At 38.7% G+C, this 21,776-nt stretch overlaps 1 long non-coding RNA gene across 1 annotated transcript; it reads right to left on the reverse strand.

Moving 5' to 3' along the window:
• Positions 1-5,834: 5,834 nt before the first annotated feature.
• LOC131268971 (uncharacterized) lies at positions 5,835-8,057 on the reverse strand. Its single transcript, XR_009178983.1, has 3 exons — positions 7,866-8,057; positions 6,089-6,166; positions 5,835-5,889 (listed from the first exon to the last, which is right to left on the reverse strand). It is a non-coding gene; the product is annotated as an uncharacterized LOC131268971 (long non-coding RNA).
• Positions 8,058-21,776: the final 13,719 nt, after the last annotated feature.

Raw genomic sequence — 21,776 nt, forward strand, 5'->3', positions numbered from 1 at the left:
CCGCGAACCATCAAGAACTGCCGTATGAAGAACTTTGTTCTTGCAAATCATTCTATCTAAAAACATTCGTATTTCTTCATTTTCCTTCTTCTCATACACACGACATTTCAGGAAATTTATCACACCTGGTTGTTCAACATTAGTGAAAAACCACAACGCGGCAAAATATTCCGCGAACAAACGGTGAATAAAAATTGGCGCATTGTCCACGACTCCGTCCACAATGCCTGACTTTTCTGATCCTTTTTTCAATTCTTCTATGTAACTGGCGGCTTCTTTTTGTTGTTCTTGTGATAAGAGTTCCTCCACTTCCGTTTTCAGCATAAGTGCATACAAAGCTAGAATAGAATGAGTTTTTCTGATATTTTGAATTTCTTTTTTCACGATTTGTTTTGCACTGGGAGTGTCAGCATTAATTCCATCCTTCTCCATACTGACGATCAGCTTCTTTTCGATAAAAGTATCCATCATTCTCAAAGTTAAAAACTGTTTTTCACAATCCTCAAGTATTTGAATTGGATTAATCTCTAATTTCTCATTCATGTTGTTTTTAACTATTGGCAGCAACAACTCGATACCCATCGATAAGAACAAAGGAATGTATATCATGTTTGAGAGAAACATCTCCAGCAGATTAGTGTGCAGTTCCAAAATGTTGCTTTGAACTTGTTTATCCCAGTTATCATATTCCCCCATGCGAACTGAAAGGAATCGATGCATAAACTGTGAAAACTCTTCCTCGTTAAAATTATCCAAGCGATAGTATCGACATTCTCCCAATGCTGCATCCATTTCGGATTTAAAATCGTAAGGACGGCTAGTAATATACATCTTAGAAACCGCTTCGAGGCTGCGAAGAGTTCCTAACAACTTAAGCACCATATCCTTGTAATCAGGAGCGATCTCATCAAACCCATCCATCAAAACAATGAGTTTTTTGTTGTTGAATTTGCTTTTGAAAATTCTCAGCAGGACTAATTGCTCCGATTTTAATTCACTTTCATCCAGCTTCAGATTTCCTTCTGAGAATTGAAGATGTTTTGAAAGTGTTTTGGCTGTTTCCCGCAACTCAGTCATGTTACGATCAAATTTACTATTCACATAGAAATCCAAATATATCAGTTGGAAAAGTAACCTTATTGTGTTAGTTTCTATCGTGTCTTCACAATTGAGCTGCGTTTCGGAAAAATCTGTGGCATGTTCTATCAAATTAATCTTAATAACCCAAAAACCCTTGGGGCCTTCCACCAATTGAAGGTAATTGGCTAACCAAATCATGTAGAAAGATTTGCCAGTTCCGGCTGGATTAAAAATTATATGAGCTTTCATATTCGCAGAAGTCTCTCCATCCGAATTTGAGTTGTGTGTTGTGAAACCGGGAGGATGTTGGGGTCTTTGGTTTTCTGTCTCCGCAGTAGTTTTCTGTCCCTGTGCCTGTAGGTTAATCAACCTTTTAAATCCATGGTCGAGATTTCGAAATTCATCTAAAAACTTATCAATAGGTACTTTACCCACTGTACTATACTTCCTTGTAAGTTCCTCTTTCGCATAAGCGAATATGCTACTATTCCTCCAAAACATTCCCGTAGTTTCGTAATCGAATGAATTATCGCTCATTCCTCGTAGATTCCACCGGCGCGGAAAATATATGGGCTCTATTTCACAGTATCGTTCATTGTTAATGTTACGATATACTACAGAATCATTCCCAAAGCTTCCAACATCGGAAACGAAAGTCAAGGCATCGTCATCGCAGAATATATCTTCGTACGGAATCGTTGTTCCAAAAAACTTAGCGTTATTTTTACTTATTTGTTTACCCTCACAGTCGTCCGTCAAATCTTGAAATAAAAGTGGTTTTTCATTTTCTCCAAAAGTACAGGACTGTTCAATTGTTATTATCATCTTTTTATAACTTTTGTCCTGTAAACACCAATTTGAAATCTCAGTATCAGATTCCGCATTTGCCCTTTCGCTTCGATCGATCACTAAAACGAGCGAGAAATTCATCGCGCAGAAAACATTCTTTACTGTTTGTTGGTTTTCTACATATACCTTTTCTTCTAAAAATAAAATGGCCAGCTTGTTGTCCGGGATCTTCTGAACGCTTTGTAAAATTTGAAGCACGAACCACGAAGGGTATTTGTCTCGCTGCACTTTGAGCGTATTAATTTTATGTGCATTCTTTTCTGATAGCCACAAGTTGAGTTTTTTGTAGAGTTCTCTCGTCTCTAATATATTATTCTTGCATTGCAAACCCATGTTTTGCAATGTTGTGCAGTACGCCTTTGATATGCCTTCAATGTGTAAATAAAGTAATGAAAACTCCGAAAGATTGAAAAAATGTTGTATATCGTTCTTTTTCAAACACGCACCTTCTCCTCTTCCGATCCATTCCATTATCCAGTTTGAGAGTCTGTCATATACAAAATCGTGTGCCGGTCCAGTTAACGTTGGTGGTAATAATTTAAACAAAATGGAAAATAACTCACTTTTCTCGTATTTTGTGCTACAAACTAGTCTGAATGATTCTGAAAACTTCTGAATTTCCGATTCATCTACGTTTGGAGGCAACACCAAATTTTTAGACATTTTATTAGGTAATCGATTGAGTTTAAAGTGTTTTTTGTAAACATCCTCCCAAATGTCTTGATGCCCAAACAATTTTTCATACGCTTTTCCAAAACTACTCTTGAAATTACTTTCTACAACTTCAGGACTTTTGAAAAATTCTTCGTTAACTCTATATAATTTTGATTCTTCAGGTATTTTTGACGCAATGTCTATAATAACGGGTTGATACTTTTGAAACAAAGGTCCATTTAAATTGATGTCTTTTTCTTTATAAATACAGTCGGCTAATTCCTTTGCAAGTCGGTTTAGATCCGAGTTTTCACGAATATGATCCATTAATGAGGTGTTTTCGTAAATCTTTTCCCCAACAAGTTTATAAACATCATCGCTCATACACTTCAGAAAAGAATACACTCTATCATAAAGCGAACATTTTTCCACAAACGGTTCAACATCTTTCGCCAGCCCAATGTTTGTACAAAGAACATACACATTCGTTTCATTCGTATCCTTGTTTTGGTGCAGAAAATCATTAAAGTACATACTAAGTGATAAATCGTTTTTACCTGTGGATTTTAGGTCTTCCAAATGAAGTTGCTTCGTCTCATCAACTTTGCACTTAGCTTGGATATACATATTGAGCGCATGATTACCATGTTTGCAACGGATTACGATGTCGTCAAATTTGCCTCCTTCTGGATCCTCGCTGGTTATGTTGAATTCAAATGTCTTATCATCTTTCATCAGCTTGACCGCTTGGCACAGAATCACAAATGCTATTTGTTTTTGATAACTGAGACCATCCAGAAATGCTGCCACTCCGTCGGCCTTTTTGCGAACAGGAGCACCAGAGTTGGAGGTTCCGGCTCGTTGATTTTCGTTCTTTCCTTCGCAATTCTTGTCACGACGACTTTTCGAAGTTGGGTCAGGATTGCTAGTGACTTGATCTGGTTTGCTTGTCTCCTTTTGGTTTGACGAAGCAAGTTGAGTCACCGTTTCACTTCCTGTTGCCTCGGTGGATGTTTCGCCGGAAATGTAGGCCTCTGGCGTTTCGTTTGCGTCAGTGCCATCAGGGGAGCCTTCCATTGCTTGATTTTATACAGCAATTCTTGGTATCTCTTCTTGATGCGGCGTCTTAGGACTGGATTGCAGTAACTCGTGTTGAAATGATCCAATGTTGGTGTTTGTAGCGATGTGCTCAATGGTCCGATGGAGTTCTACAAGCTTATTTACAGTCCTTCCAAGTTTCAATAGGTTCCGCTTAGTTTCAATCAACACTATCCTTTAACAGATTGAAGAAATTTCAAAAGGTACATGTTAATTATTGAGTCGATTGACGGTTTAGGACAGAGGTGACAATCATGCGACCCGTGCACGATGGAGCGAAGCTGGTATAAAAATCAAAAATTCATTTTTGGATTTCAGAAAAATGAAATATGTTTTCTTAAACTATAAGATGAAACTAAGAAATGACGCAAAAACTAGAGCCTCTGTTTTTCCAGGTTCTGAGAAACAGCCCGTCAAAGTCAAGGTTTGTGAAAATATTGCGTGAAAAAAATCCATCAACTTTGAAGGTCTGTAACTCCTATAATACTGGCCGGAATCGAATTTCAAGCACAGTTATGGAAAGGAATATTAAGAATGGTTTCGCAAAACTCCTAATTTTTTTTTCAATTTTCTGTTTTCAACCTTAAGGTTTAAGGCGTTAAAGGTAAACCTTAAGGATGGCGTAATTACGCCATCGCTAAGGATTGTAAAAGATTGTAATATGTTGCATACCCCCTTATAGTCTAGAATGTTTTGTAACAATAAATGATGGTTTGTTTTTGCATATACGCGCGAACTTTACCTGTTTTTTTAACTTCGTATGTGAAGCTTATAGCTTATAGTATCACCTACTAGGCGTCTCCATCATGCCATATGCAGCATCATGTGTGGTAAGAAATATTTGAAATTCTCATTCAATGAAATATGTGAAGCAGGGTAATGGTTGAACATCACGTAAAAGAGGAAAGACAAGCCAAGTCATTGGTCACTTTTATTTGTTCTACAGCTCACAAACCCATCTTTTTATACCCACAATTCCTCGGAATAATGTGCCCTACACTAACACTTTGTTCTGTTTGTACCCTTACCTGTAAAAGCCGTGAATTTTAGTAGCTTTTCGTTAGGAGACGTTATATCCGCGTTAGATGCTTTAAATATCAATTATTTTTCAGATGACAATTAATTCAGATTTCAATGAAAGTTTGTAGTAAATTTAATTTGTTTTATATCAAACTAAAAAAAATCTTTAAGTTAATGTAAAAAAAGACTGAAAAAATAATGCACGCATAGAAAAGTCCAAACATATGTGGGTTTTGCAGCACCCACCTGGCGGGATTGTCCAGAAACATAATAATTTCGTGTAATATAATAGTATTAGACGATATTACAATGAAAAAATTGCAAAACATTTGATTCTGAATTTTATCCCGGCAATTTGCTCTTTTCGCTCCACAGTGCCTTGGTGGAATATGATTTCTTTTGCTTTGCTTCGGTAAAATTTTTCCGTTTGAAGTGCCATCGATTCACGGGCCAAAATGCGTTTTGTTACCTTTGCGAATTATATTCCTCATCGCAGACCTAGTTCCAATTTCAATTTATTAAAATAAGTTGAGTTTTCAATAGACAATTATTATGCCGCCTTGGTTTAAGATTTGGAGGTCATAATGAACAACAAAATCAAGATAGTAGGGAACTTTTTAGCTTGTTCTGATTACTTAGGTGAATATGACGAGTTACTTATACAACAACATGCCAATAGTGGAAATGTGAATTACCCATCTTATCAAATTTTTGATGTGTATAATTCTAAAACAAATCCAAAAAGAAATGCTATCGGAAATTATATAAAAAATCAAAGCGGGTTCAGAACAAGTGGAATAACAGAACAATCAACTCAAATTTTGCTCTTTGTATGCAAAAACATTAAGGATAATGGAAATATCTTAAGTGCACCGATTACCCTACCGAGTGACGACCCGGAATATATTGATCCGCCTCTGAGGATACCTTTTAGATTTAGTGATCCCTAGAGCAAAATGCCTTAATTTTGTGACAGCTGCCACGAACTGATACAAAACCTGCTCTCAAAGATATATGAAATGAGGGCATTTGAGTGGAATGGATGCTCGATTCTCTGAAGGGAACCAGGAACGATAACAGAGTAACAAAATTCCTGACGAATGACGCATAACTTACCGAGTGCTTATCAATCCGTATGATGCAGATCAATTTAAGGAAGAACTTGATTGAGGTTGTTCACGTCGATCACTATGAAAAGACCACGAAAAAAAAATATATTGTTAAAATAGAATAGACATTCACGTAGTGGCTATCAACATTTATCTGTTCTCCCTCCATATAAGAGCGCACAAGCGGATTCATTCCGTAGCCCTGTAAAAAACCTTTTTACCAATTTGGTTTGAAATAGTTGTTAGCGACTTGGAATGAATAAAAACAGATAACATACCGAGTGCTTAACTATCCGGACGATGCTGGGACAGATCAGTGTAAGGAAGGACTTGACTCAGGTAGTTCGTTTCGATCACTATGAAAAACACAAATAAAACATTGTTAGAATAAAGGAGAACAAAGACAACATCTGTTTTTACCTAAAACGTGCATGCCTTGGATTTTATCAGAAAGAATAAAATTTATGTGCATAAAATTATAAACCGGTACAATATTATAAAGCATTTGAAGCATGAGAACCATTCCTTTTTAAACAGGTAGAAATATACGGGGTTAATAAAATGAGAATTTTATGATACATCCATGTTTTGTTGTTGTTTCTTCACAACGTTTCCAGCACGGGTACGCATTATGGGCCAATTCTTGACGGGACCAGATTCGATTCATTCCTCTGAGCACTAAAATGGATCTCCCCAGACAAACTTCATTTTAGGATGGATTCAAACTAATTTTCGCCGGGATCTCAGGCTAACAGATTAAAACTTAAATAAGATACTACGGACGTTACACGTTAGCTCACTCCAACTTTTCTGACGGAATGTCTTTTGTAATTCGATTAATAGGTTCAGGGCGATTGAGAGGTTCAGGGTTCGTCGTGGTATAGAACAATTTTATAAGAAATTAAGACAAATAATTCACTTTTATCACAAAATATTCCGATATGATGGTTTGTCGTCTACGGAAATTGCTCCTCACAGAAGATTTTATTTTTGCCACAATTGTTTTTTTTCCCGATCACAGACTAACGTTCTCCACAGTCATGAGCATTTTTCCTTTGATTTATTGTTAACAGCATTCCTTTTTCGCAACCAGAACCGTCAAACATCATCTTTCAAGTAACTTAACAAAAAACATCAGGACCAACATGTCCAACAAACGCAACAGACTTTCTTTCTGCCGGCAGGAGAGATTAACACACGGGATCGGCCGCTGTTCCTTCACTCACACGCCTAGGTGCCGCTGTACCGACTCTAGAGCAGCGATCCTGTAGCGCCCTCTTTATGTCATCATTTGGACTGTTTTAATCGGACCGTTGCAATACGCAACAGCTTAGCAACAATATTTTATTCATGACTTTCAGAAATTGTTTAACAATCAATCTGAACTGTTGGTGTAATGATCTTTCTGATAAGCTGAGTGATGATGAGAGATGTATGGAATATCATATCCCGACTGTTGGTGTAAAAAAGAAAAGGCTTTCACCATCTCGCGCCTTCCTATTATCGCTGGTTCAAAAACAATGCACCGGGAGCGGTATCTGTTTTCTGATCAAAAGCAGGAGCGATACGGGGACACAACCACCAGCACCGAGCGACAACTCGCTTTGCACTTGCACTATGCACCTCGTACTTTGCAGTTGGAAGGGATTTGCAAATAATCGCTATAATTTACCCCCTTATTTAACAAATCACGTAGTCCGTCCAATGCCGTCCATTTCATCGGTTGAACTCATTGGTTTATGCTACCCATCTTGTCTAGTTTAACCGTTTAGTTGAAACCGTTTCTGCTTTCAACGGCAACACAACGGTTCAAATATTTGAAGTGAATCCATGTTCCACCCATTGCATACCTTCGGGCGCAAACGAGCCAACGAGAGGGTTATGTCTAAGGTTACTGCCATTGATTATGTCGGATGATGAAATTGATTAGCATGACGTTGTACGTTAAGAAGGTATGAGTCACTCCACCTTTTCTGATGAAAATTCTTTTGTAAATCAAAACGGATACGAACAAATTATCCTATTGCTCCGATTTAGCGGTGTAGCTTAACTTACCGAGCACGTCGTTCTCCGTAGAGTAGAACAGTATAAGAAACAACTAACATTGTGTAGTTTACTTTTATCAAACTATGGTCGGACACGAAGGTTTGTCATTTACGTTACTTGCTGTTCGCTGAAAGCTCGATTTTTACCACAATTATTCTTGTTCTCGATCACAAACAAACTTACTCAACAGCACTGAGGATGTTCCCCTTTATTAAATGCTCTCAGCACCACTTCATTCGATAATGCTCTACGCTAAGAAAACGATTGTCGAAGACAACTGTACTCGTCCGCACCCAGTGAAATGTGAAATGAATAAGTGCTTTGAAAGGGTGTGGTCAGAATGGTAGCCAAATAAGGCGTATGAGATCAGTCGATCATTCGTTTATACGCATGGTTTGATGGGCTAATTTCGCACGCATTGTAAAACGTCTAGTTATTTGTTTGGTATGTATTATTTATGTGTACTAAATTGAAAACAAATTATGTCAAATCATAGGCAAAGAGTTTTACAACAAGAAAATGAATAACGCCTAATTCGGTACTCGATGTTTAGATTTTTTTTAAATCATATTGTATTTTATCAATTAACCTCTGGTCACAGCTTTTGCAAGATCATGCGTTTGCGTTTTACATCTGTCAATTGAGCACAGTTTTCTGCCGCTAATAATACTTTAATTTTTTAATAAACCATTTATATGAGCATTCAATCACACTAACATTTAATAGAAACAATATGTATTATTGACTCACAATTCATAACGAAATAAATGCCAGAATCAAAAGTACAGAAAACGGAAGGCTGCAACGGAAGCAGTGCAAGGGATTTCCTGAAATAGGTTATCGAAAAGTAAGGTTATTCTGACCGCATGGTCGCAGGCAAGCTGTGACTCAAGTCAGAAAAAAACAGCTGTCGCACAACTCGTGGTGTTTGAGTCAATCAAGCAGACCACGAGGTAACGAACGATCCCCTTCATAGGAGTTCGGACAGAGTCGGTACGTCTCTGATTACGTGTAAGGAAACACATTAATTTGTTTTTTGAATTTGAACAATTGTTCGACTTAGCGTAGGAGGATATATCACGGCTTGTATAGAAGAAGAAGCGGTGCGGTAGGCCCATCTGCGCGAGTCGCTCACCAGCCACGAGAAAGCGCATCGGCTGTAGCGCATGTGCCGCGAGCTGCCCATGGAGCACGGCACGAAGTAAAGCAAGCCAAATTGTGGCCAAATCGGGATCCGAACAATCAGAACAATTTGATTGAAAATTGCCGAAGCAAAACCGAAGTTGCACCTTTCGGGGCCCTCCCTCTTATTCTCTCCTCTTCCTTCTACACACTTTCATGTCCCGAGCGCGGAATTGAACCGCGTTGTGTCCCCTCCGGTCTGTGCTCACCAACCGCAAGAAGAAATTGCTAGAACAGGTCAACCTTCGCTCGCCCGAGGAACGTCTGAATGTTTTCGAGGGTGAGAGGGAAAGAAAATGGGTTAGATAACAAAATAGGAAGGGATCGAGCTCCTGGTAGGTGGTAGAATAGCGCTCTAGTTTCATTAGGTTATTATTAATAATACATACAAAATAAACGATTACTTCAGCGTAAGCTAATTTGTTGTAGATATGAATAATCATTTAGACTACCAACGATACGAATAAGGCCACCAAGGAATACGAAGTCGAAATAACTCTAAGAAAATTCTTTGTAGCAGCCAAACACAGTGGAATTGTTAAAAAACGAACGAAAGGTTTAGAGTTAAAGTTTGTTGTAATACTGAACAAACTCAAATGCAAGAAAGAACCGAAAGAAACATGGTTGATTTGTTTGATTCCAACTACCTTCAGCCCCTTTCGTTTTCAGAAGTCTTAATGAGGAGAATTAGAAAAATCGTTGTAGGAAAGGAAAAGGAACGAAATGGAAACGTAAATGAGACACGAAAGCCCTTGTGTGCCTATCTTTCGTTCAATGTTTATTCAACTCTAAATTTTACTTTAAAGCTGTAATAAAGAAAAATTTTATTATAAATGCATTTGAGTGTGCTCTTTTACACGTTTCGATGAGTGTATAAATTTGTGTAAATCACCTTTGCCTTTCCTTTGAAGGGTTGTGTTCTAAGTCTTACTGTTATGTGTCTACGCATATTTATGTATTCCTGCCCTTTTACATATCATTTGTAGAAAACCATTTGGTGATTAGAGCGTGAACATGGTTTTTGCAAATATAGTGATATTTATGCTAAACAAGCTTGACACCCCGGAGATGGTCGGTTAAGAAGGGGTGAGAGAAAAGTTTTGTTTTTTACTCTTTACTTCAGAGTTATATACTTACGCTTATTCGAAAATTATGCCTTTTTCGACAAAACTTCGGTAAAGGTTTTGTGCATTTTTATGATGTGCTGTTTTTTTTATCAAGAAGTGTAAAGATTGTACATGCTTGTTTTGTTTTTGTAAATCAAACTGAGTTTCAAATGTGGAATGTAGATGATTTAATTGAAAAACAGGAATCAAAAACAGGAACTAAGTCAGTAACTAGTAGGAGATCTTCAAGTTTAGTGGAAATTTTAATCATTGAGGTAATGGTAATGAATGATACTTTCATACGATTGACTAACTTCCTTAATTTAATCGTTCTTTTGAACAACATTCTTTGTTGATTTCGTTTTCAACTTACTTACATAGTGGAAGCGTTATTGAAAAAAACAAATGTTGAAGGTTAAAATTTGATTTTAATACGTTTCAACTTGTCACGGAACCGATTGCATCTCTGAACCAAAGCACGTGGTTCTCTGACTAAAGCCCTAAAATAATGTGGATTTGAAGAGGCTAAGTCAACTACTAACGTAAACAAACGTTTGAAGAATTCTTTTCTACGATGACGCCTCGCACCTGGTGCCGCGAGCAAAGCAGTTTTAAATTTGTACGCTTCATCCAACACTGTTTTTGTTTCTTCTTTGTTACTAAAAGCATTAGTTTTTAACCAATTGTAAGAGTAATTTAGTGCAGTCCAATCAAAATGTGTGTCTTTGACATCTAAGACTTCCGATCCATATTTGGAATCCAACAGTAAACCCAACAGATGAACTGAACGAAACGAAGCCAAATGTACTGGAGTTCTTCCCCAATCATCCGTTTCCTTAATCAAGTGTGGAGATTCAATCAGTAGCTTTTCCACTTTATCTCGCAAACCATCAAAAATTGCCGTATGAAGAATTTTGTCCACGCAAACCATTCTATCTAAAAACTCATGTATGTCTTCCATTTCCATTCTCTTATATGCATGACGTTTCAGGAAGTTTATCACACCTGGTTGTTCAACATTAGAGAAGAACCACAACGCGGCAAAATATTCCGCGAACAAACGGTGAATAAAAATTGGCGCATCGTCCACAACTCCGTCCACAATGCCTGACTTTTCTGATCCTTTTTTCAATTCTTCTATGTAGCTGGTGGCTTCTTCTTGTTGTTCTTGTGATAAGAGTTTCACCACTTCACTTCTCGGCATAAGTGCATACAAAGCTAAAATAGAATGAGTTTTTCTGATCCTTCCATGTTTCTCTTTCACTGTTATTCTTGCACTGGGCGTATTAGCACAAGATCCATCCTTCTCTATACTGACGATCAGCTTCTTTTCGATAAAAGTTTCCATCATGCTCAGAGCTGAAAACTGTTTTTCACAATCCTCAAGTATTTGCATTGAACTAATTTCTGATTTCTGATTCAAGTTGTTTTCCACTATTGGCAGCAACAACTCGATACCCATCGACAAGAACAAAGGAATGTATATCATGTTTGAAAGAAACATCTCCAGCAGATTAGTGTGCAGTTCCAAAATGTTGCTTTGAACTTGTTTATCCAAGTTATCATATTCCCCCATGTGAACAGAAAGATATCGATGTATAAACTGTAAAAACTCTTCCTCGTTAAAATTATCCAAGCGATAGTATCCACATTCTCCCAATGCAGCATCCATTTTGGATTTAAAATCATAAGGACGGCTAGTAAGATACATCTTAGAAACTGCTTCGAGGCTGCGAAGAGTTCCTAACAACTTAAGCACCATGTCCATGTAATCAGGAGCGATCTCATCAAACCCATCCATCAAAACAATGAGTTTTTTGTTGTTAAATTTGCTTTTGAATATTCTCAGCAGGACTAATTGCTCCGAAGTACATTTTAGATCATTTTCATCCAGCTTCAGATTTCCTTCTGAGAATTGAAGACATTTGGAAAGTATTTTGGCAATTTTTCGCAACTCAGTCATTTTACGATCAAATTTATTAGTCACATAGAAATCCAAATAAATCAGTTGGAAAAATAACCTTATTGTGTCAGTTTCTATCGTGTCTTTACAATTGAGCTGAGTATCTGCAAAATCTATGACATGTTCTATCAAATTAACATGAATAACCCACAAATCCTTGGAACCCTCCATCAACTGAAGGTAACTGGCTAACCAAATCATGTAGAAAGATTTGCCAGTTCCGGCTGGATTAAAAATTATATGAGCTTTCATATTCGCAGAAGTCTCTCCATCCGAATTTGAGTTGTGTGTTGTGAAACCGGGAGGATGTTGGGGTCTTTGGTTTTCTGTTTGCGCAGTAGTTTTCTGTCCCTGTGCCTGTAGGTTAATCAACCTTTTAAATCCATGTTCGAGATTTCGAAATTCATCTAAAAACTTATCAATAGGTACTTTATCCACTGTACTATACTTCCTTGTAAGTTCCTCTTTCGCATAAGCGAATATGCTACTATTTCTCCAAAACATTCCCGTAGTTTCGTAATCGAATGAATTATCGCTCATTCCTCGTAGATTCCACCGGCGCGGAAAATATATGGGCTCTATTTCACAGTATCGTTCATTGTTAATGTTACGATATACTACAGAATCATTCCCAAAGCTTCCAACATCGGAAACGAATGTCAAGGCATCTCCATCGCAGAATATATCTTCGTACGGAATCGTGGTTCCAAAAAACTTAGCGTTATTTTTACTTATTTGTTTACCCTCACAGTCGTCCGTCAAATCTTGAAATAAAAGTGGTTTTTCATTTTCTCCAAAAGTACAGGACTGTTCAATTGTTATTATCATCTTTTTATAACTTTTGTCCTGTAAACACCAATTTGAAATCTCAGTTTTAGATTCCGCATTTGCCCTTTCGCTTCGATCGATCACTAAAACGAGCGAGAAATTCATCGCACCGAAAACATTCTTTACTGTTTCTTCTTCTTTTTCAAACAAATTTTTTTCTAAAAATAAAATATCCAGCTTGTTGTCCGGGATGTTTTGAGCGCTTTGTAAAATTTGAAGCACGAACCACGAAGGGTATTTGTCTTGCTGCACTTTGAGTGTGTTAATTTCATGTGAATTCTTTTCTGATAGCCACAAGTTGAGTTCTTTGTAGAGTTCTCTTTGCTCTAATGTATCATTCTTACATTGGAAACCTACGTTTTGCAATGATGTGCAGTACGTTTGTGATATGCATTTTAGGCGTAGGTATTCTAATAACTGCACTGAAAGATTGAAAAAACTTTGTATGTCGTTCTTTTCCAAAAGGGCCCCTTTTCCTCTTCGGATCCATTTTATGATCCAGCTTGAGAGCCTGTCATGTAAAAAATCGTATTCCAGAGCACTTAGCGATGGTAATAGTTTGGACATAGTGGAAATCACATCACTTTTCACGTGTTTTGTGTTACAAACTAGTCGGAATGAGTTTAAAAACATCCGGATTTGCGATTCATCTACTTTTGGAGGTAACGCACATTTTTTAGATTCAGAATCTTTAGTACCTCGCCCGATCCTAAACCGTTTTCCTCTAACATTTTCCCAAATGTCTTGATGTTGTTGACCAAGCAATTTGCAATATGCTTTTCCAAAAATACTCTTGAAACCACTTTCCACAACATCCTCCCTTTTAAAAAACTCTTCATCAACGTTGCAAAATCCAGATTTTCCAGGAATTTGTGATGCAATTTGTTTGATTATGGGTTGATAATTTTGAAACAAAGGTCCATTTAAATTGATGTCTTTCTCTTTATAAATACAGTCGGCTAATCCCTTTGCAAGTCGGTTTAGATCCGAGTTTTCACGAATATGATCCATTAATGAGATGTTTGTGTTTTCGTCAATCTTCTCCCCAACTGGTTTATAAACATCATCACTCAAACACTCCAGAAAAGAATCCACAGTGTTTCCAAGCGAACATTTTTCCACAAACGGTTCAACATCTTCCGCCAGCCCAATGTTGGTACAAAGAACATACACATTCGTTTCATTCGTATCCCAGTTTTGGTGCAGAAAATCATTAAAGTACGTGCTGATATAAAAATCTTTGTCACCTGTGGATTTGATGTCTTCCAAACGAAGTTCTTTCGTCGCATCTGCTTTGCACTTAGCTTGGATAAACATATTGAACGCTTGATTACCATGTTTGCAACGGATTACGATGTCGTCAAATTTGCCTCCTTCTGGATCCTCGCTGGTTATGGTGAATTCTGTGAATGTCTCATTATTTTGCATCAGCTTGACCGCATGGCATAAAATCACAAATGCTATTTCCTTTTGATATTCGATGCCATCCAGAAATGCTGCCACTCCATCGGCCTTTTTGCGAACAGGAGCAGCAAAGTTGGAGGTTCCGGCTCCTTGGTTTTCGTTCTTTCCTTCGCAATTCTTGTCACGACGACTTTTCGAAGTTGGGTCACGATTGCTTGTGGCTTGATCTGGTTTGCTTGTCTTCTTTTGGTTGGACGAAGCAAGTTGAGTCAACGTTCCACTTCCTGTTGACTCGGTGGTTGTTGCGCCCGATTCTGGCGATTCGTTTGCTTCAGCGTCATTATGGGAACCTTCGATGGCTTGATTTAATGCAGCAATTCTTGGTAGCTCAGCTTGATTCGGGGTCTTCGGACTGGAATGTGGTAACTCATGTTGAAATGGTACAATGTTGGTGTTTGTAGCGTTGTGCTCAATGGTCCGATGGAGTTCTACAAGCTTATTTACAGTCCTTCCAAGTTTCAATAGTTTCCGCTTAGTTCGCTCAACACTATCCTATACGAGATTGAAGAAATTTTAAAAGTAATTATCATTTCATTGTTGTCCAGAATGTTATGCGCCCAATGTAGCCAGACTTCATCATGAAGACGGACGAATGAGACAAATATAGATAAAATGGAACAACTGATAACCGCGTTTGGCCTAGCTGAGGCAAAGCGATGATGTAGCAGATAAGGCTGATAAGAGCGACACAATCAGTATGAGTTAAAATACTTGCCAAAGTTGGGTCAGGATTGCTTGTGACTTGATCTGGTTTGCTTGTCTCTTTTTGGTTTGACGAAGCAAGTTGAGTCAACGTTTCACTTCCTGTTGACTTGATGGTTGTTGCGCCAGAAAGGTAGACTTCTTGCAATTCGTTTGATTCAGTGTCATTATGGGAATCTTCGATGGCTTGATTTAACGGAGCAATTCTTGGTAGCTCTTCTTGATTCAGCGTCTTCGGACTAGATTGCGGTAACTCGTGTTGAAATGATCCGATGTTGGTGTTTGTAGGGATGTGTTCAATGGTCCGATGGAGTTCTAAAAGCTTTATTACAGTCCTTTCAAGTTTCAATAGTTTCCGTTTAGTAACCTCAATACTATCCTATAAGAGATTGAAGAAATGTCAAAAATCGATAATTATTGAGTCAAATTGACGCTTTAGGAGAATACCAGAAGACCCCAAAACATGCAAGATTTTTCATCGACCCTTTCGACAAACTTCCTTCTTCGCTGCGATTCGACACTAATTGTTTCATCTTTCATCGAATGGACCATTCTGCTGCAATCAGTAACAAAAGCTGAAGCTGAGAGCTGATGGTGCTCTAATTGCCATCAACTCAGTGCTCATAGTTCAGGATGTTTGTGTGATCATCGGTTCTTTTCACCTACATCCAGACCAAACAAACAATTTGAATGAATGATGAATCAGCTCCTGCTTGTTAGCAGGAGCAACGAGCCATCGATTGAGATTATCAAGTAAAACCTCGTAGCGTGCCCAGTGTAGCCAGACTTCATCGTGAAGCCCGGAACAAATAAAGATAAAAAGGAACCACTGATAACCGCGTTTAGACTAGCTGAGGCCAAGCGATCGACGTAGGAGATAAGGCAAGCAATAAGTTAAAATACGGTTTTGGATTTTGCTTGTAGCTTTCTGTTGAGTAGCTTCAACATGTACAAATACCATTCCTGCAACTTTAACCTTTTAAGAAAATCAGTGCTACTTGAATGTAACCATCCTAGTTAAAGTTCAGTAAACATTAAAAAAAAACACCAAGATCATTCCTGTGTTTGATGTTTAAAATACCAGATCATTTATAATGCATCAACTTAAACCAGTGATCAGTTATAAGTATATTTTCATTCCAAGTGGGCTTAGTGAGAAAATCGTGAAGTGGAGCTATTAAAGGGTGTCCCAGAAAGTATAAGCCCGATTTCAAAATTTGGTAAAAAATAAAACCTGTTCCAGAAACTGAATTTTAATTTAATAAATTGTGTTTGGGTTTTGTTCTGGACTATTTGCGAAAAATAAAAATTTTTAAAATTTAATCGTATGCTAATGACCGCACTTTTGATCTGTCGCCTCCGAAATGACTCAGCACAGACTTGTCATGAACGGTTTTCGACACTTTTGAACGGTTTTACAGTTTTTTTTAAAACTGTCGATGTTTTTCGCAGCTTTAACATGTTTTCTCAAGTGTGCCTTCGTTAGCGCCCAAAATATCTCAATTGGTCTGGTCTTGGTCGACTCTTTGTCGAACTGATGCATGAGGGTTAACCACACAGCAGCTTGTCGTACAGCTTCCGGGCCCGATGTTTAATGCATGCAGCCTAATTTGCACTCCGTTTCGATTTCTTTTGGATTTTGTACGATTTTAATTTCAATCTTGCCTTGTCTCATTGAACGTTACTTTTTGAGGTACCCATTTGTTGAGCGACATCGCGGATGGAACTTTCCTATTTTTGCTTGAATGCTTTTGCTCTTTCCCGGTTCAACTGTTGGTCGATAGGACCAGGTTTTTGACCACTTTTCGGCGTATCCTCGAAGCTGGACTCCTCCCGAAACTTTTGGATGGCAGTTCGTACGGCTCCGATACTCACACCTACCGATTTCGCCAATTTCCTTAGCGAAATGTAAGGAGTCGAACACCATTTGTGCAGAACGCTTTTGCGCTTTTTGACGGAAAAGCCTCGTATTTCAACAGAAACGGTTGAAAAAATAGTTTTGATGTACTATCTAGTAGGTTTGAATGTAAACAATCAAACACCCGAAGAATCAACTGTTTGGCGTCATCCGTTTTCCAGAAACGTAATTTAGAAATCGTGCTTATACTTTCTGGGACACCCTTTATAAGACCAAGTGAAGGGCGTGACCATTTAAAACCAAGTTAAAACAACCGACAAGGACAAAAGTACGGGATGTCGCGAAAAGTGTCGGAGTAGTAAGGTATGGAGGCGAGTAGCCCGTGTCTGTCGGGCCCAGGTGAGGTGGTGAGGTTGGTTATCGTATCGCAAAGAATGAATGGACTCCGCATGCCTGTGTCGAACGCGTTCGAGTACGATGGCGGCGATCGAACACCGAATGCGCCCCCTAGCATAAGCTTTCAATTACGAGCAATGATCAGACGATAAAGAACAGGTTGTTCGACCCCCCGCCTGTGATAATAGTTAAAACACGGTTCGTGGATTTTTCAGTGCTCATCAACTTTATAGAACTTATGACAGCTGCCTATCAAAAATTAGAGTCATGGCAGTCAGTTTTCGGCCACAAATTTGTATATGAGCGTACAATCACATTAAAATCTTCTAGAAACAATACTTACGACTGATAGCCCCTATTTTTCCGATGGGGAAAAAGCTATGACTAAGCTATAGCTATAGGGCGTAAATCTATGACTATGCCTACTAAGGATGTTGCCCAATGAGAATGATGAAATTCATGGCGACTGTGTGTCAAGCCTTAACACGTTGACTGCCACGCTTATTTTGGTCATGTTTCCCTGCAGGCCAAACTTTTTCTTCATACAATATCGCTGGCTATCATTTTTGATAGCCATGGCCTGCTGGGAAGGGCACAGGTGCTCGAAGCGCACACACACAGCTCGGCAATTGATATTTTTCTGGTTTTTTGCCTTTAACACCTTATTGTTTATTTCTATTGGCGTTATTATTAAATATATAGCGCCTCAAGATTTCTCCAATAAACGGCTTACGTATTAGCAGCGTGACTGCATCCGTCTCGTTCACCCAATAGACACGCAACGACATTAAGCGAAAGAGACAAAGCGATTTACATGTGATTCAATAAACAAAAACCTTCCACTAAAACAGCTTGTAACTTTTTTCATACCACAGTTATTGTAAAACCAACCACAAATTAAGCTAGACAGGAGATGAAACTATGTAACTACCAAAGGATTTGTAGGTAAGAGTTGTCATTTAGAAGATATAGTACTTCAAAAATCATGGTAGGTGGCTATCAAAAATGATAGCCATGGCCCCCCAGGAAACATCACTGGCTATCAAAAATGATAGCCATGGCAGTCAACGTGTTAAGGTAGTATGAATCATTCCAACTTTTCTTGTCAAATATATTGTGTGACTTGAACTGAATACGAGCAAACTATTCTATTGATGTTATCTGGCCTTCATAATAACTTACCCAGCACTGCATTCTTCGCAGAGTAGAACAGTTTTAGAAACAACTGAATTTATGTAGTTCACTTTGATCCTACACGATGGATTGTGTTTCACAGAAAATTAGATTTTTACCACAATTATGTCTCTTTTCGATCACAAACAAACGTTTTGAACAGCACTGAGAAGGTTTCTATTAAATAATTGTTCACAGCACCACTTTATTCGATCATTCTCTACGTTTAGAAATCGATTGTGGAGACAATTGGTGAATGCATCCATACTCAGTGAAATGTGAAGTTATAAAGGCCTCTGAAGTGGTAAGAGCGAGGCTAAGTGGCGGCCGCAGAACAGATAAGGCCTTGCAAAAAAAAAAAATTAGTTCATCATTCGTTGATGGATACTTATGGTATAGGAAAGGTAGGAAGCTGAAGTCGGAGTACCATAAAGATAACAGGCAATACGAGACGAGTGAATGTAGCCTTATATTATGATATATTTTAAGCTCGATAGGAAGGTAACACACAAGGCAGACAGTTACAAAACATTCTTGGATTAATTTATCGTGTTTCAAAAGGAATGTAAAAAACCCAAAAGTGCTGGGTTGCATTTGGTATAGTACGCTGTCCCTTAACCGTACCAGTTTTTTTGGTATTGTACGTTGTAATGTGGTCTCGCGGTGACAGGGGAACAATTTCGGAAAATAACATACATGAATTTTCAGATGATATCATAACAGCAGCAGCATTATTTCTAACTGCAGCACATGATATTCCAACTGCATCAGTTGATTTTATAACGCGATCATGTTTATTATAACTTTGTCAGTTGAAATCAGAATCGTAGCAATTGATATTATAATCCTGGTACAGCAGCTTTAGCGAAGTATATAACTAGCATAGGTCTCCATCGCTGCATAAGAAGGACGCGAATGTGCAGGCTAAAATCGATTAGTTCGGCAAGTTCTGTTTTGATTCACTATCCACCAGCTTTGCTCGATGCATCGTTCGTGTTCTGTATGCAATAGTGTTGCTCGGATGCATTCATTGGTTCATAATCGATAGAAGTACCCCGGTTTCAACACCCCGGCATCCGGTGAAACCGATTGAACCCGGTGAAATCGGTTGAATGCCCCGCGGTACAAAATGAGTGCTTGCACACAACTTCCACCCGTTTCACTGACTGTTTTACCCACCCTACCCAACAAACTGCTGCTTGCACACAACTGCTAGCTACTCCTCACCCACCGCCTTCCTGTTTCACCCTCTATGGTATCCATGGTTCAAATATCTCTTACTCCCCTCGAATCCTAACTACATTTGCCACAGTAGGAAGGTTTGATTTACATCTGGTCAAAGTTTTATTCCGTATATATTTTGACTATGTTACTGGCGATTTTTAGTGCGATTGATTAATATATACAACCGGAAGCACTTATAAATAAATAGTATCCAATCAAAAATCTTTGTTTATGGTTTATTTCATCGCAAACACGTTTTTTGCTCACCAATTAGATTTATTTTTGACCAACGTATTTTTCCATAGTAGCCGTCAGCATTCCTGCTGTCTAAAGACAAACCAGTGTAGTGATGGGATAGCTCCAGAAAAGAATGACATCTTCGCATCCGATCCAGCAAAGGAGCAAGTCCTTTCGTAGATAAAAAAAATATGGTATTACAGCGTTTTACAGCTCACCTAGCAACCGGGGCAGTGTATTTAGAACATCAAGAATGATAGCCTACTGCAGAGTATTTGATGTAGAATAGCAAAACCCACAAGTGGCAACACAAACCAGTAAGTAGAATACCCAAGGAGAACCCTGCTGCACTTGCCTACCAAAGGTATCCATGCCTACCTAAAAGAACCTTGCCGAGTGTATTTTTGGTAGGCATGGACACCTCATAACCTACCAATAATTTGTTTTGGGAGGCACCGCAGTGGAAAGAGGTACTGGCTGTCAAACCTTTGTTTGTTTACTGTTTACTGTTTACTGTGCAAGTCTGGCCAACTAGCAAGCATTCGAAAACAGGAAGGGACGATGACCCTCATCGACAGGTATAGAAACTGCAACGCAGTGTAAATAGTTGGTCGGTGGCCAACGGACTTCGCGGCGATCATCGGTTGTTACCGGTTGTAACATAGTATCGGTGGCCAGTGTTCGATAGCAGCGCTTGGATTGACCGACTCGGGGTGGTTAACCGGGGCCGTGTTAACTCGCATCAGACAGTAAGTACGTGTGTAAGAACCCACAGCAGAGAGTTCTTACTGATGATGATTTGTCCGTGCTTTTCACACATTTCAGGGTCTCGACAAGGAGGAAGAAGCGGCTTGAAATAATCATCAATGCGTTCTACGTGTTTTCACTGGCCATGACGGAGTGGTGCTGCACATCGTACATCGAAGGAGCCTGCTACGATCCGTGGTCGCTGTTTGCCAGCACGAACCAGAGGAGGCGTCGGACGATTTCTGAACATTTCCCCTGATTGCCTACCGAACCGGACGATATATATATATAATATTATAGATGTATCAAAATAATAAAACAATCAAAAATATTTTCCTGTATGAAAATAATTATTATGGGAAAGAAAAGATATCCTGAACCCAGCTCATATAATCTACTACGAATGGGTATACGTTTTTTACGCGTATAGCCAGAAATAGGTGTTATAAACACGTTGCACAGTCACGTTGTCAAAACAGTTCTCTTTTGCGGTGTCCCGCAAGTATCAAGAGAATTGTTTTACCCTTCTTTTCAGAAGTGTTTTACATCCAAAATTGCATAGGAAATCTGCTGCAAAAGAAGGTGTAAAACACTTCTGAAAAGAAGAGCGATCAGGTCTCAAGAGAATTCTTTTACATCAAAATGACGCCAAAATTTCTCGTTGGGTATCCATCACTTTCTAGGATCTACCAGAATGAAAGTTGTCGCGTGGATGTTCGAAGTAGGCACGACCAGTCGAGGGGTGCAGGTAAAAGTAGGGGAAATCGCTTTTTCGCATCAGAAAACGAGCGCGAATCACAACAATCCTCGCAAAAGTATGTTTTCGACCGGAAAGCGATTTTCCCCTACTTTTACGTGCACCCCTCGACTGGTCGTGCCTACTTCGAACATCCACGCGACAACTTTCATTCTGGTAGATCCTAGAAAGTGATGGATATTCTACTTACTGGTTTGTGTTGCCACTTGTGGGTTTTGCTATTCTACATCAAATACTCTGCAGTAGGCTATCATTCTTGATGTTCTAAATACACTGTCCCGGT

This window comes from Anopheles coustani, chromosome X (genome assembly GCF_943734705.1).
Source record: "Anopheles coustani chromosome X, idAnoCousDA_361_x.2, whole genome shotgun sequence".
Classification (NCBI taxonomy): Eukaryota; Metazoa; Arthropoda; class Insecta; order Diptera; family Culicidae; genus Anopheles; species Anopheles coustani.